Source organism: Camarhynchus parvulus, chromosome 1 (genome assembly GCF_901933205.1).
Source record: "Camarhynchus parvulus chromosome 1, STF_HiC, whole genome shotgun sequence".
Lineage (NCBI taxonomy): Eukaryota > Metazoa > Chordata > Aves > Passeriformes > Thraupidae > Camarhynchus > Camarhynchus parvulus.
The window spans coordinates 49,643,552-49,660,789 of record NC_044571.1 but is presented as its reverse complement, the minus strand read 5'-3'; the positions used below and the strand labels follow the sequence as shown (position 1 = coordinate 49,660,789).

Sequence of the window (17,238 nt, the reverse complement as noted above, 5' to 3'; positions counted from 1 at the left end):
ACTTGCAGAAATGTAATTTAAAAGATGAAGTATTATTATAATACTTACCTTACATGCAAACTAATTGTTAATGAATATTTACAGCATTTAATCTGAGATGGAAACTGTTCAGCTTATTTGAGACTTGGAGCAAAATTGTTAAATGATATCAAAAGCATCACTTTTCTTTATGATTTGTGATTACTGATGTAAATCTGAAAGGCTGAGGTGGGACTTCTGACAGGTATCTAAATGGATTTGAGGCTTAGGTACAGTGTTCTTAAAGGACTGCTGGTCTTGACACTCCAAGTATTAATCAGATGTTTGTTTTTGAGTGTCACATCCCCTGTCAAGGGATGTATGTGTATATATGAGTAGAAATTAAGTACTGTATTGCATGTTTATGGAGATGGGAGTTTCCTGTGAGATAGCAGTGGCTTGGTTCTAAAATATATTTAGTGGATTTTCGTATTTCAAGACTGCTCTGTCTCCTAATAAGAATTTTATTACCAGTTTCTGAGAGATTAAGATGAAACTTTACTGTTAAGACCGGTGTTTTAAGATAAATTAGTCGAGGCAAAAATCATCCCAGGGCACATTGATTTGTTGCAGTGTTAACTGTTTTTATTATATTGGGACAAAAGGGTGAATTTATTGTCTCAAAAAAAAGTCTTTAGTGGGTTTTGCTGGAAACCTGTCAAGTTAAATGTGAAGGATAGATTCCTGTCTTAAATTACCAGTTTTATCAAAGAGGAACAGGCAGTAATCCTTCTGCAAATACAAGGAAAAAAATACTGTGAAATGACATGTAGCTGCTTTAATTAGAAAGAAATCTCTCGTAGGTGTGTCGAGTGGTAGCCTGTTGACATTCTCTCTGCCTGATTTCAGAACGAAAGTTCATGCTGTTTTGAGGTCTGATATGTGAGATGGCAATGTGTTTTCAGTCTTTGACTCATACCCAAAACGTAATTTCTCACTAATCTGCTGTTTAGGGACTTGGCACACTTCCAGGACATTGGCATTCTCCCTGCCGGTCCCTACGTCACGCCAAAAGCCGGAGGGTTGGTAACCTCTGCTGTGCTTAAATTACTCACAAAGCCCTAGCAAAAGTTGTTTTGGTGGAGGTTTGCTCCAAGGGAATGGCTGGGAAGGGTTGGAGGCGGTCGGGAGCTGGCGTTCAGCAGCGTCAGTAGCGACAGGCTGGAAGCGCGGGGAGGTCGAGATAGCGAACTGTTGTGCAAGGTATGTTGTCCAACTCGTCCCAACGTGGAACCGCGGCGCCCGGGAGAGGTCAGCCGTGAAATCCATCCAGTGGGTCTGTAAGCCAGGCTTTTTTGGGTCCTTGCAGCACCGCTAGTTCCCTTCCCGGCTCCGTGAGCAGGGAGTAAGGCTGGAATTTGAAGTTGTCACGAGACAACAGTGGTTTTACATCATACCTTCTCAGCAATGCTTTAATTAGTGTTTTTCAAAAAAGCAGATTTAACTATGGAGTACTTCTTATGGACAGCGGTGTGGGGGGTCTGGGTTAGAGTCAAAAGAGCTGCCAGCCGTACAACCATGTTCTTATAATTTGTTTCAGTATGAGTTTGCTTCTCCACACATTGTATATCATATGACAGTCCCACAGTGTGTATTAAATGCTTCCAGAGTAATTCAAAACTTCTGTATCTGAGCATGTTGTAAAGTGGTGTCCTAAATATACTAGCACTTTTGATGTATTTAGGAGGTTGGAGAGGGATGGGAGGAAAGTTTTATTCCAAGAAATAAAGGAAATAAGTTACATGAAGCTAACTCTCTCCATTGAAAAGTTAATTACAGAAATAATTTTATTACCCAGAGGGCAAGCTATTTTTCAGAGAGATTTATATTTGTGTCAGGAGAGAAATGCTGTCTGATCAGGAATTTTATCTGATGTGTCCTTTTATTATTTAATAGAAATAAGTAGTTTCATACATTCAAGATGAATTACAAATGTCTTCAAAACTTGTGGTATGCCAGGCCTCAGAAAAGGGGTACTATTTAATGTCTTGCTTTTGTCTTATCCTCTGTTACCTCTAGTTTCATAATTAGAAGTAAATAATTTCTTGTCACCAAGAAGCAAAACTTTTCATCTGCTGACTTATTCAAAAGATTGCATTTAACTTTTGAATTTCTAACATTCCTAAGCAAATTCATTTTGCTGCTTTCACCTGAGGCTAATTGCCCACATCTTAAAGCAGCTGTGATATGCTGTATGGGATAACATTAATGTGTGCCTGAAGCAGTGTGTGTTTTGACACCGCAAGAGGACTGCTGTGTTCTGCTGTGGCACCACTGTTAGCACAGGTTATTTTATCTATCCAAAATAGATTAAATAAACTGTTGCTTAGAAAAGTCAGCTAAACAGGTAGAGATCAGTGTACTCGTAGGACATGCATGCACTGTCAGGTGTGCCAAGGTGCTTGATTTGCCTTGGATGTTGAAAACTGGTCGGAGGAAGGTACCATTAAAAGGGTGGGTCTGCTTCTGCTGCTAAGGAGGACATGAGAGTTGGCATCTTATGTAAGAGCAAAACCAGTCTTTCACATTGTCTGGGAGGTGGCATCTCTGTCCCTGTTACACTTGTTCAATTGATCTGACACCTCAGGAGCTGGGCAGGTCCTCAGGAGGAACACTTCCCTTTTGAAATGGATGAGCTCTGTGAAGTGGGGCTCCATGTGCTTCTCCTGTCTCTGCTGCCTGGCAGTTACCGGTGGTATCTCCTTTTTACCTTGTGGGAAGTCATATGCCCTCAGGCTGTTGCCATCTCAGGCTGCCATCCTGTGCCACCTGGGCAGGCTCCCTTCCCAACAGGAAGAGCTATTTTCTCCTTGTACTTTATTTCTGAGTGTGCTTGCTGCCTTTTGCCATACCTCTGCTGACAGCACTCTGTCTGATGAACACCGCCACAAAGCCATTCAGAGTTACCAAACTCTGTTATGTGGTACAGTGTTCTTGTTTCACCTGAGGTAAGGTCAAGACCCTCAGTTCCTCATGAACAGAATCTGTTCTGAGAAAATAATATTTCTATCTGGTGAGGAGACTACAACTTTCACTTGTGTTTTGTTTTCTCTTGCAACTGAGATGATGCATCACAGGCATGATGTGAAACCCTCCTCTATAATTACTAGAAGTAATCTGCGACAAGAGGAGCAAGAATCCTCTTACATATCCAGACTTTCAGTTCCAAGTGATTATGTGATTATCCTTTTTGTAAAGAAAAAGCTCCTTAAAATTTTATTGTTTAGAAGTTTGTGTGAAAAAGGCTGGCTAAAATTACTGGTTGCTGCTCCAACCCTTGCAAACTTTATGCTTTGCCAGATCAACAAGATTAGTAGTTGGGTGGTGTGGAAAAATGGTCCTGGCATGGATGATTTCTTTTCTGCCAGTGAAAATGGGAGTGTGGATTAATGTCTGAGATTTATAGTTCAGTCTTTCTGTAAATCTGCAGAAGTTATTGCTCAGTGGTATAGTAGAGCAATATGTCATGTGTTCCAAGAAGGATCATCCAGATGGACTTACTCCTCACATACCCTGTCTGGCAGTCATGTGCATATCATCTTGTTCAGTGGCTAGTTATTTGTGTAAATGCATGTGTGTCCCTCTATTTGATTTTTGTTTCTCAGTATACTGTTTTATTGTTTCTGTTTGGAGATGATGTTTTACAACACAGCAGTTAGTGAAGGATTTTAAAATTTATTTATACTACTGCAGGATTGTCTTAATACTTCATTTGATTCTTTTTTGATTCTGTCAAAGTAAGAATGTAATACAAGCTTAGCGACTCTCAGTTGCCAGCCTGGTTACTATTTAAAAATGTTAAGCACTTCCTCACCCAGCTCTTTAGGGGTGACACACCCAGTTGTTCCCAGCTGTGGAAGGGTTCTTAATAAAATCATACCATGGAGTTATAAGGGGGAGTTCACATAGGCAGATACCAAGCATCAATTCAGTGGAGTTTATCTCAATTATTAGTTTTAAAGGAGGCAGCCTGAATGCTCAGAGTGAGTGTAAATTCAAATTTGTCTTTGAAGAAAATTAATTCTTCTACATGAAAAAATTTATAATTCTGTAAAATGAGATCTCCGGTTGAAGAATATCATTAAATTCTAATATTAAAAAAAAGGTGGGTTAATAGAGTAAAATATTAAACTAAGGAAAAAAAAAAGAAAATTTACTGCAAAATCCTAAATAGCAAACTTTTCTAAAGCTACCACAGCCTTGACTTCTGATGTTGAAGTTTTACCATACTAATTTCGTTTTTCAATAATAGGGCAAATTAAAAGACTTAGCTGCCACTAATATTGTTACTACATTGGAATAATTAGAGTATGTCTTGAATGAAACTAAAAACTGAGGCTCCATGTGGAGCGCTGTGTCCAGCTCTCAGGCACCCACCACAGGAAGTATGCAGACCTGCTGGAGTGACTCTGGAGGAGGGCCATGAAGATGAGCAGGGAGCACATCTCATATGAAGGCAGGCTGAGAGAGCTGGGGTTGTCCAGCCTGAGGAAGGGAAGGCTCCAAGGAGACCTTCCAGCACCTAAAAGGGGCCTAAAAGAAAGATGGCGAGGGACTTGTCACAAAGACACATAAGAAAAGTGGTAGTAGTTTAAACCAGAATAGGATGGGTTTGGTTTTAGATATTGGGAAGAAATTCTTTACTATGAGGGTGGTGTGGCACTGGAATAGATGGAGCTGTGGATGCCCATCCCTGGAAGTGTTTGAGGCCAGATTGGATGGGACTTTGAGCAATCTGGTCTGCTGTGGAAGGTGTCCCTGCCCATAGCAGAAGGGTTCAAACTAGATGATCTTTAAGGTCTCTTGCAATCCAAACCATTCTGTGATTTTTTCCCAAGATAGATCAAAGTATCTCATCACCTTGCAGAACCTGGTATTTGGATAAGGCCTTCATCTTTTTTCTGGCCTGCACTTTTCCTACATATTCATTATCAATCTTGTAATATGTTAATTATGTAAAGCAAACAGAAAACCCTGTTGGAGAAGTTTTGCTGAAGTGGGACTAAGTACGTACGCGAGATGAAATAACAGAGCTATGACTTTGGCCCTGGCATTTCAAAATGTTGGGTAGTTTTTAACTTAATACATTTAATGTTTCTTTAGTATAATCTTTTTTCATGAATTCCTAAACAAAAAGCAATCCTGGAAAAATTAAAATGCCGTTCTTTCTGTAACATAAAGCTCTCTATAACTAAAGCCAACTGGAGAGAAGTGACAACTGTTACATGAATGTTCATCCTTGTGTTCCTGCATTTCAGCTGAGCTTTTGAGACAGGCTCTCTATTTCAGTTCAGAGATAACACTTTCTGAATTTAAAATACCACCCAAAAAAGTGGTTCAGAGAATAGATTTCTAAATAAAAACTGAGAACATCAAATGGTTGCTGTGTGGTATGGCTGTACGGACATATTCTGCACCTGTTGTTCCTTTTGGAGCAGGATATATTCAATGGGGTGCTCTTCTGATTATATAAGAGTGAGCTATTATACCAACCTTAAGTATTTTAAGCATATGTACAGAATCACTACCTTGCATATCACAACTCTTGTCTCTTATTAAGAAACCCCCTCCTTTTAGGGGCTGTCAGAAGGGAAGCCATCTAGCAGTGAGTTAAGCTAAACACAGAACCCTCTAGTACCTATCTTCTTTAGTCTGTAATTTAAATTACAGTACTGCCACTGCAAATTACTGGTTTTGTGGTAGGAAGTAGCTGTACACTACTTCCTGATATAGTAGATATTGAATTAAAAAATATTCTTCTTTAATAGTAATTGATGTTTTTTATGACTTGAATGTTCTTCCTGTCTAGTCCTGGGGAATATGGTGCATTTCCTGATTCCACTTCTGTTTCCTGCTCAGGGTGCTTTTTTTCAGGGTAAACAAAGGCAAAGTGAAATTTCTATTCTATGGGATGTACGTTAGCACTGTTGGCAGACCACTGAAGAAAGCAATCTACATAGAAATTCCTGAAAATATGATCTTTTGAGTGGGAAACTGTTGTCAAGGCTCTTTGGAAATTTTTTGAGAACTTTAATTGTAAAAGCAATACCACATCTCAGTGTTTGGAGGAATTTTTTAGGTTTGCTTTACCAGAATCATTCAGATCTTTAAACTGTTTGGCAAATCAGGTGAAGCTGAGGTATACCTGAAAGCCTGAGGTGTGATGATGAGACACTCTTTTGGGACTTGTATCTTATTTTACCCTTCAGAAAGAGCTGTCATATTTTGCTCAAAGGAGACAGAGTCAAATACCCTGAAAATGGATACTTGAAAAACCAATCAAGCAAGACCACAAACCAACCTCAAAAACAACAATGAAAGGAGAGAGAATGCAGATCAATTCATGGACAGATAGTTCAGAGCTTGTGTTTTCTGTTGATAATACTGAATTTGTGGTCTTCTTTCATATCTATTTGCTTAGTTGCTATATTATCTTGAACTTTTTTTTGCTCAAGAATTGAGTGCTTGCAATAAGAGTATGATAGAGGTGAACCTGAACTTGCTGTGCTGATTTTTCTAAGAAACATGCATTTTAATGAGTTGAAAAACTTATTTTCTAATTTGGCCTCATAATAAAAAAAAAAACCAACCAACTCAAAACACACAACATAGAACCACCCTTTCCTGCCTTTTTATTTTGCGTAGAATAGAAAGTGGTGAGATGGATGAAAGCCAAATGCTTCAGTGCATGAAGTATGAAAATGATTGGACCAAAACTCGTGTCTCCTTAAATTCTCTTGCTTGTACCTATGTGACTGAAGAGTCAGTCATCCCAAAAGCTTCAGCATTTTAGAAACTATCTTTGAATTCAAACTGAGGTGAAACAAATAAGAGACAGTTTTTTGTGGGTCTTGAAAACTAAAATGCAAACCATTTAACCAAAATTTAATTAGGACAATGGATGTGGCTTTCCCCATATTTATATTCAAGGAAATAACATTTTTTACACATATGGTTGTAATAGGCCTTTATTGTGGTAACTAAGTTTCCTAGTGACAGTTCCCTTGAAATGGAAAAGTGTAGCACTTCAGACTGACTCTAGAAGTGTTTCTACAACTTTGTAAGTGTGTAAATTCTCTTTTTGCTATGGGTGTTGTCAAAGAAATATATTTGCTTCCTGGGTATAGATATATTCTAAATATTGAAATTGCTGTATTTTTTTATGATATAGCTAATTTCAAGATCAGTAATTTCATGTGTTTTCTTAGTATTTCGGACAATTATATAGAGATAAAGAAAAAATTAGTTTTCTTCAGTCTTGTGAAACTGATGTGCTTAAGTGTAAAATATTCGTGCTCATGTTACTAATCTGCACAAACTGTAAATCATTCCAGTAAAAACGTTGTAGGCAATAAAATATGTTCCAGACTTTGGACCATACCTGCTAGAAATTTACCACCAATTCTTAGGTTTAAAGTCTATGAAGTGTTAGGTGTGGTGCCATTTAATCTGTCTGCTTTATTTTCTGGTCATAATGAATAATATTGGAGATAGATCACTTTTGTTGTTGAGTAATTTAAAAGTTAATAATTTACACTTCCTTTATCAGATTATACTTTTGATAGCATTTGGTTTTTGTGAAGATGATTCTGCTCTAGGAATGAAGAACTCTGGAGTTCTGTACCTGTACCTGTATGTGTACAGGAGGAGTTTGAACAATTCAGAGTAACAATACAGGTAGCGTCTGTTAGTTGTATCAAAAGCAATTCACGTATCTCTAGTGACACAGATCCACAGGCTTATATTGGAATTCAGGTAGTTCTTCTACAGAAGTGAATGATTCCCTGAAGAAGATTGCAGTAGCTTTCTGCTGAATTGCATTGGTTTGTTCAAAGTCATCATATTTGATCCTATTACATTTCAAAAGTATCTCTGGGATAACTTTGGGGTGGGAGGGGCTACAAACCCATTATTACTGAAGTCCTTTATGCTTTTTCAGTATTTGTTTGTATTAACAGAAGTGTCTCTAGCATTTTAGGATTCCCATGGGAATCCATCTAAATCTTAAATACCTGTATTCATTTTAATCCCCTAGCTTCCCAGGATTAAATGCAGTTTATAAAACAATGCATGAGAGGGAAAACAGCATTTTTGATGAGTAGCAGTGAGTACCTTACAAAAGGAGGTGAAGGGAAAGCCTGCATTTTTGGTGGTGGCTCTTTTTTCCTCCATACAAAAAATGTGTTTGTGTCTGATGTTGGAAATTGAATGACTTAACTAACATAAGCTTATTCTTTTTGTAACATCAATTGCACAGAAACATGTATGTAAGTTCACTATTGTATTATTCTAAATTGTATTTTACTGCTAAATTGCTGAGGTTCAGTTAGTTGTTCTGCAGACAACTCAACAGGAAGAGCTGCTATATTTCAATAGTGGGGGAAGCTGACTTCTTGAAGTTTTCCATGGATACAGGAGTTTGCCAGTTCACCATACTCTGTAAATAGAGAAAGTAAAGCTGAACAGTGTATTGACAGTTTTTGATCATACTTCATGCAAAACACTACTTCTGGCCATTTTAATTCCTTTCAGACATTTCAGTTCTAATTATTATTTCTGCTTAATTGGAGCAGTTATTGTAAAGTGACATTATTGCTTTTTTTGTGTGTGTGCTTTGAATGCTACAGAATGCAATTGGCAATGAAATAACAATTTGAAATATTCTTTTAAACTGCATTTCCAGAGGGTTACAGAGTTGTTTTCATGCCGTCACTGAAACCAATTAAACAAAATAATGTCTCACCACATGGTTAGATGATAAGAAGGGGCGGAGGATTGGAAATAAAGAGCCCTAGATAGCAGCCAAGCTTAACCACACAAAGGCATGTTTCTTTTAAATGATAGAGATCTGTTGTCTTTAAGAAACAAAAGAAAAGAAACCCCAACAACAAAAACAAAAGAAAACCCAACAGGGGAACTGTTCTCCAGACTGAACAAGCTGGATGATCAAGCTCAGGATCTCCAGCCATGCCCATCCTGGTGATCTCCACTCAATTTGCTCCAGTTTATCCATGTCTTTCCTGTACTGTGAGACACCAAACCAGAGACAGCAGCATTACAGAGGTGGCACAGTCTGTGCTGAGGACAGGGGGAATGATGGGCTCTGTCAGCCTTCTGGCATGCTCCATTTTGTACACCCCAGCACCATCTCATTCAGCCCTGGGTGCTGCTGGCCAGTGTTGCCAGGACTGGCTGCTGGCTGAGGTTCAGCCCAGCAGGACCACCAGGCCCAGCTCTCCACCCCACTCTGCAGCTGAAAGAATTGGGTCCATCCATGGGGCAGGACTTCATGCTTATTGGATGTCATATGAGGTTCCTGCAGAGCTAGTCCTACCAACAGCCCTGCCCTCCAGCATATGTATCCCCTCCCTACCATTCTGACTGCGCAGGGAGGGAGCGCGGTATCAGAACCTGACTCAGAAAGCAAAATTCTGAAAGCTGCTGCGGCTGGTTTCTGGGACTAGAGTAAGAAGATTGACTAATGCTGATGATATTTCCTCTTTCCTTTCCCTTCCAGAAAAAATGTCCTGCAAATGTAAACATGCACACACCTTTGAACCCAGTATGTACAGATATGCATCAACTGACGTGGATTCCAGTGCGTTATATGATAAAATATTTAACTGGGGTGGGGAAAGGGAGTCCAAGTTCAAAAGACTTCTGCTCTTGCAAAGGCTGTTAAATTACAGACAGCCACTTGTTCCCTGTGAATAACCACTGAAATACACTTGTCAGATTTATGATGCAGTAATGTATTCTTTTTAACTCTGTGACCTGATGTTGTAAGATGCCCTCAACTGTGATAATTTTCAGGGGTGAGGGATGTACTTGGTAAAGCACTAGCTAAAAATGCCTGAGCTAACAGAAGGCAGTTTATTTATGTGTGGTTTGACTTGAAGCTGTCATGTATTTTCAACATGGATCTGTGCAGTTAGAGAATTACTGTACAATTCCACAACTGAATCCTAATCTGTCCAAGTGTACCAGTGTCAACTACTCTTGTAAACAGCTTTTAGTAGTAATCTTCAGGTCATTTTTTTCAGAAACTGTGCTCTTTTTTTATGCATAATATAGAAGGAAATTTGGGTTACTTTAATGAGAAAAAGAAAATTTAGAACAATTTCAGTTTTGTGTATGAAATGATAAGTTCTGGAATAGCTAATACTGCACAGGCCTGAGATAAAGGGGTCAGAGGTTTTGTGAAGCCAGCGTTCAGTGCCAGTCAAAAAACCACACAAAGGAAAAAAAAAAGGACCCAACCTTATTCTAGAAACAAGTATTAGGAATAGGAAAACCAACTGTGCTGCTGTGGTTAATCTGGCATTTGCTGGTGTTAGAATACCATATGAAGCTTTGGGCTTGGATCATTTTCCCTTTTCTCATTTTCTCATTTGCCCAAATTCCCCCAAAAGCAGATCTATGGAACTGGAATATCTTCATCCTCATGGCATCTCTCTGACTAAAAGTTAGGGATAGCTTCCCCTGCTTAAGCACGCTGAGAGTCCTGAATGAGAGGTGACGGCTGAAGGGGCGAGCTGAACAAAGTTGCAAGCTTAAAACAAAAAACAAACAAATAAACAAAAAACCCAAACAACCTAGCAGATGGTGTGGACAAGTGATTCAACTGGTCACTGCATGCAATGTTATATGAATAATTAATGAAGGGGAAGTAGGCTTTCTTGCCAACAGATGATGAGGATAATCAAAGTTTACTTGCATTCAGGGGATAGTGGAGAAGTTTAAATAAGGGAAATCTTTTAAAGTTACTTAGTATGTGGAAACCACATCTAGCTCAGAGAATCCGCAAGGGAGAAGCATCTTTCCTGTCTGTTTTTGCTCTTCCTTAAGCAACCGCTTGGGATTACGTGGGAGGATGAGATTTTGGGCTTGATACAGTTTTTTGACCTGGCCTCATGTGGATGTCCCTGTGTGTGGTTTTGGAAAGGTTGCATATATAAGTATATGAGTAAAACTTGTATACTTTTAACTTCTGTAGCTGTATGGAAAACTCCAAGAAGCAAAACTAAGGAAAAAAATCAAACACAATACTCATGGAAGCAATTAATTTGATTTGATAAATCAATCAAGCAATCATTGTTAAGCTTTAACAAATGTGGAACATTGTATGTAAAGCTATCTGAAAAGATAAGATCATGGTAGATCTCTTAATCCAGAGTAGTATTCTGTATGTGAACAGGTTGTACAATCACAGGGAAAAAATGTTATCATTAATTATTAGCAATTTAACATATGACAGTTCTTCATTAAGCCATTGGAAGTTTCATGAAAAGCTTCAGAAGAATAAAGAATAAGAATGGCTGAAAGTCTGTTGAAATAAGCTGGTACATGTATTTGCCTATGCTATATTCAGCATAGTTGCTTAAAAGCTACTTTTGCTTTCAGAAGATCAGTTAATTTAAGAGGTTTTGTTACTGATTTTGGCATGGGAAGTGTAACTGTAAAATCACACATCATATGGTTATGTAGAAGGCACACCCACACAGGTTGAATAAGCACAGAATAAGATGCATTGGTAATGATACTCCACTTGTCCTGCAAAACCCTCTCTCTCTGTGCAGAACATTTTATTCTTTGAAATCCGAGCTTGCCTTTGGTATTGAATGTTGGCTGCTGTTGGGAAATCATACAAAAGTCACTTAGTGCTGGTGTTTTAGTAGCATTTGCCATTTCATAGTGATATTTTTATTCTCTCAAGAGGAACAGAATCTCTGGCAAAAAGATAATTTTCTTTTTATAAACAACATTTTATCTTTCTGAAGCGTGTTCCTTGTAGAGCTGCAGGCAAAGTCCTTAGTTGAATTCTTTTTTCTCTAATACTGCTTGAATAATTTGTGAATGTATTCAACAAGCTGGTTTGATAAATAACCTATACAGAAATCCCTGGTTATCCAGGTATGGCACTCAGTCTGGCATCATGATCGCGACCTAAATGATGTGACTGCATTTGTATATTACTTCTGGTTTTTGTTCATTATTGTTTGTTTCATTGCTAGGGTGAGATTTAAATCTACAAATCCAGGGAATGGTGGCACCGAATAGGATGAGTCTGAGTGCTTGAGTTTTGCTTGCTTGGGTGCCATGTGAGCAATGGGTGGCCCAGCAGCCGCTCTCAGCGTGCACGGGGCTGCCAGCACAGGAGGACTAAGGCAGGTGCTCCATGCCTGTGCCATGTCAGGTGTGAGCCGAAGTTGCTAAAATTCCTTCCTTTAATGAACAGTGTGAGTTTTATCAGGAGAAAAGCTGGAATGAAGGACTGGAACTTGGTTTTCTCAGAAAGTGTGTTTACACGATGGGGCACTGCACGGGATGGGAGAAAGTTGCACCCTCAGTCACCTTGCAGATGACACCAGTCTGGGCAGGAACATTGATCTGTGGAGGGTAGGAAGACTCTACAGAGGGATCTGGACAGGCTGGATGGATGGGCTGAGGCCAGTTGGATGAAGTTCAACAAGGTGAAGTGCCAGGTCCTGCTCTTGGGTCTTAACATTCAAATGCTTGGGGAAGAGTGGCTGGAAAGCTGCCCAGCGGAAAAGAACCTGGGGGTGCTGGTTGACAGCCAGCTGACCATGAGCCAGCAGTGTGCTCAGGTGGCCAAGAAGGCCAATGGCATCCTGGCCTGTATCAGCAAGAGTGTGGCCAGCAGGACCAGGCAATGATTGTGCCCCTGTACTCAGAACTGGTGAGGCCACATCTCAAACCCTGTGTTCAGTTTTGGGCCCCTCACTACAGGACAGACATTGAGGTGCTGGGGTGTGCCCAGAGAAGGGCAATGAAGCTGGTAAAGGGTCTGGAGCACAGGTCTGATAAGGAGCAGCTGAGGGAGCTGGTGATGTTTAGCCTGGAGAAAAGGAGGCTCAGGGGGAACTTACTGTTCTCCACAACTGCCAGGTGGGGGTCAGCCTCTTCTCCAAAGTAACAAGTGACAGGCCAGGAAGAAATGACCTCAGATTGTGACATATGGCCAACCAATTGTGTGGGTTAGAATTGGGGTTTAGTAAATTTTTCTTCAATTAAAACACTTGTGAAGCATTGGAACAGGCTGTCTAGGGCAGTGGCAGAGTCACCATCCCTGGAGGTACTTGTTAGTCTTGTAGATGTGGCACTTGGGAACATGGTTTAGTGGGGAAGTAACAAGTGCTGGGTTAATGGTCAGACTCAATGATCTTAAAGGTCTTTTGTAACCTAAACAATTCTTTGATTCTGTTAGGGTTCAGGAGAGATGGAGAAGCAGCGAACATTCAACATTTTTTCTTGTCACCTGTTGCCCAAGAATGTGTTTGTTTGCTTCCCATCATTTAAAAATGACTTATTACTGGGAGAGAGAGGAGAAGCCTGCTTTCATCTCCCAGGGCAGGGATCTTTTTGATGGACGTGTACCGAAGGCACGTGTACATTACTTATAGAAGGAGCTTTTGTTTGCAGAATTTTTGTCAGGAAAGCAAATATGTTCAAGCTCCTAGAAACTGTTTGGTCAGGCTTAATTGCATGTAGGTTTTGGCATTCAACATTTAATGGAACATGTTACTGTTATTTGTGCATCTGCAGTCACAGGAGAGACTGTCCTCCTTAAGAACTAAAGTAAGCAGCAGTAAGCACAGTGGAAGAAAACTACTAAAGTTTGGAGTTTTTTTCCTACCTTCACATATGAGAGGGTACTCCAGCTAATTAATTCAGGTTACTTCAACTCTTGGTAATATGACTTCTTTGTTAATGCAATTTTGAATTACGAAGACTCCCTTCAGTTTCAAAACAAGTGCGTTGAGATTTTTCTTAATTTATTTTTTTACTTTACCTGTGAAAAACTTCATAATCTGCTTTTACTGTCAATGAAGAGGAGGTAGCATCTGCTTGGTTTCTAGTTCCTTCTAGTTTGTAGGTAGTCTGTGTGCCACTGCTGCTATTATTTGGAATAGCCTTCTGTAACTCTTCAGCTAATTTGGGATACCCAGTAAAGATGCTTTCCTGCTTTTTCATTCACTATTGCTCAGATGTCTCTGCCAGGCAACTCACAAAACAAACAGCAACACCAGGTCAGCTTCAAAGAGTGCACGCTTTGAAGTAGAGAGCAGATGACAGTTATGAAATGTTAGTCTTTAATGGTATTACAAAAGGTAGCTGTACAGGTTTCCATGCATTTGCTTACTAAAGTGTGTAATGCCCCAGTCCTTATGTACAAAAAAAATAATTAGTGGGTAGTTTTAGAAAACATTATCTTGTACTTTCCCTGGTGGTAGAGGATGCAGCAGAGATTAGTTTATGGCCTGAATTTGAAAGCGTGTGACTTTTTTAAATGATGGTCAACACAGCAAGATACAGGAACAAAAAGGAGTGTAAGACAAACTGGGTATAGATGGTCAACTCAACACTCCTAGAAGAGAGAGGGCAGAAAAAGTTGTCTTGTTAAATACAGCAAGTTTCAATCCATTCTAATCTTAGTGCCTGCAATAAAATTAATAATTACCTAAGAGAGGAAATACTGTGATATTGTGTTCATTGGATAACTATATGCTTAATTTTTCAAAGGGAATTGCTTTTTGTTTCAACTAAAGCTCTATAACTGCTTGTGGTGCTCACTGGCCAGTCTTCAACTTGTGAAAGAACTTTGGCAAGCCTTGGTTGTACCATGAAACACAGGGTCCTCTATGCAAGCTAAAATTAGCAAAAATAAAAATCTTTGTGAAGGAAGTAGAATTTAAAAACAATTTTTATTTTTGTAAGCTGCTCTGTAATCATGAATGTGTTAGTGAACTTATTTTTGAGGGGAATTGGTATGGCAGTCAAAATGAGTGCATATGAGATTTTACAAACTGAAAATCAGCACAGACTTAATTTAAATGTGCATTTATGTGTTTTAAATGGCCTGTTTACTTCACATCCAATCTGTTGATTTCTGTGCTATCAGCCTTCATCAATTTTAACTGAGAGGAAGTTTGAGAGTGCATTTGAGATGAGAGTTCATTTTTTTCTCTTTGCAAAGAATGTTATCTCTGTGCTTTTAATTTATTATTCTTTTTCTTGTGGCTTTCCTTTTTGAAGGATTGCACAGTTTTTGTTGAGAGCTTTATTATGCAAAAAAAGGTTCAAGTATACTCACCTGTGTACCTGTCCTATGTCAGGGTTTTTCCTTCAGGGCCTTAAGTAATAACTATGTTACTTTTAATAATATTTCAAGTAATTACATGTTGGACATTCTGTCTGGAGTTCATGCAACAGTTCTGGATTTCTTTCCCTAGCAGAAGCTTCCAAAGATTCTTTCCTATCTGAAAAAAAATTTGGGGCGCATATTTTCACATGTATTCAATATGCTGTTTTGTAAGGGAAGAGCTTAAAATGCAGTGTGGTAGAAGGCTTCATATCTGCCTTCTTTCTGAGCAGTAAATATCTGACTATTGGAGTGGTTCTGAATCGGCATCTCTCAATAAATCAGCGTCGAACAGATGGCTGATTTGTTATTTCGTGAACTGCTTTTGATAGTACTGATTTCCGTTACTAAGGATGATGCTTGCATAACTTACATGGCAGAATGAGCTGGTTTTTATTATCTTAGGAAACTGGTGTACTGTCCTACTCTGCCATAAATGTATTTCCTTGATGATGAAGACTGTTGTATATCTTTATACCTTCAGTTGCTAAAAAAAAAGTCTACAAAAGGGACTTCTATTAAGTTTATTTTTAAAATATATTATAGTAGCAGGTTAAGTGGACCACTAGCTGCATCTACAGCGAAATGGAGAGAAGATAATACATTAAGAGCATTCCAGCTATTTTTTCATGGTATTTTCCACCTGTCTAACTTCATGCAGTAAGAAAGTGGTGGCCTATTGCAGGGCACTTTCGATGTTTTGTGGGTGATGTGGTCAAGAGTTTGCTGTCTGGCAGCCAAACTTGATGATAATGCTCAAGCTTATGTTTATTATGTTTATTATCTGTGGATCAAAGCATGAAGATATGTTCACCCTACTCTTTGCTCCTGGACTTTCTAGGGGTTACCTTCCTGTCAAGGAATAGCTGGGTTTTGCTGCGATATACCAACCCATTCCTAAGCCATCAGCAGAGATTGATGTATCCTCTCCTCATTGGAGGATACTACTGGGTATTCCTCCTCCACACTGAGTTAATTTCTTCTTGTAGTTCTGTTAGCCTGCAGCTGAAAAGAAGGGGAGATCTTGGTAATTATTCTGAGTCTCACTGTTGTAAAGTGCGTGTTGGTGATGAGACCGCTGAGATGACTTTTTGTGTGATTCTTCTGCAACTGTAATTTGTTTCAGTTAGTATTAAGTATAATCAAGAGGAGAAACCTCCCATTAATTTTATTGAGCTGCCTTTAATTTTTCATCCTGTCTAGACTCAGTCCTAATTGCAGGATGATGGTAAAGTCTTGGCTTTTCACTGAATTGTTAAACGATGAATATAGTGACAAAACTGTTGCTGTTGGGATTTCTGAATAAAATAGGGCCAAATACTTGAGATCAAAAGGGATACTTTCATAGACAATTCCAAGGTAACAGGTCTGGATGTAGCAGTTGCTAATGCAGCATGTGTACTGTCCCACGGGAAGTTGCAGTTTGTAGTAAACTGGCACTATTGACATACTTTTCAGTTTAACCATTAGTTTGATAATCTTTCCAATGATTAAATGCAGTAATGATTGTGCTTCTCAGAGGTTTTGAGACACCCTTAGTTTTCAAAAGCTGTGGATTCCTAGATGAGTCTCAAGGTTTTTGTTCATCTTCTCTTGGTGATTAATAGTGCCTGTCTTTCCTGTAGAAATTATGAGGACTGTTTGACAAAGAATTTATAGAATAACCCCGTCAAGAGCCTGAGGGTTGTTTTGTGTTATTTTGGTTCTGTGGTTTGATTGACTTCTGGGAAGGACAGCTTACAACCACTATGTGTGTTTTAAGGAACCCACTTCTCCAGTGCTTCATCTGGCTGGACAGCTGGGTGAAATTCTGCAGATGGCTAACTGCAATTTCCAAGACTGGATGCATGTAGTATCTTCTTTCTCGTGAGAAGGAAGATTCCCAATTTAGCATTTACTCATGCACTCGTTAAAGATGTTGGGAATATTGCCACGGCCTCACTTGGAGCAGAATCTGATAGTTCTGTTCCACTCCTTCCCTACCAGCAGACTTAGTTGTAATAGCTTGTTGGAGCATTTTGGTGATGTCTTAATTGGTGTATTAAGCCTTTTTTTTT

The 17,238-nt window shown here is 39.1% G+C and overlaps 1 protein-coding gene across 1 annotated transcript in view; it reads left to right on the top strand.

Annotated features, from left to right (window-relative positions):
• Positions 1 to 17,238, top strand: part of LMO7 (LIM domain 7) — a 131,647-nt gene that overhangs the window by 58,369 nt on the left and 56,040 nt on the right.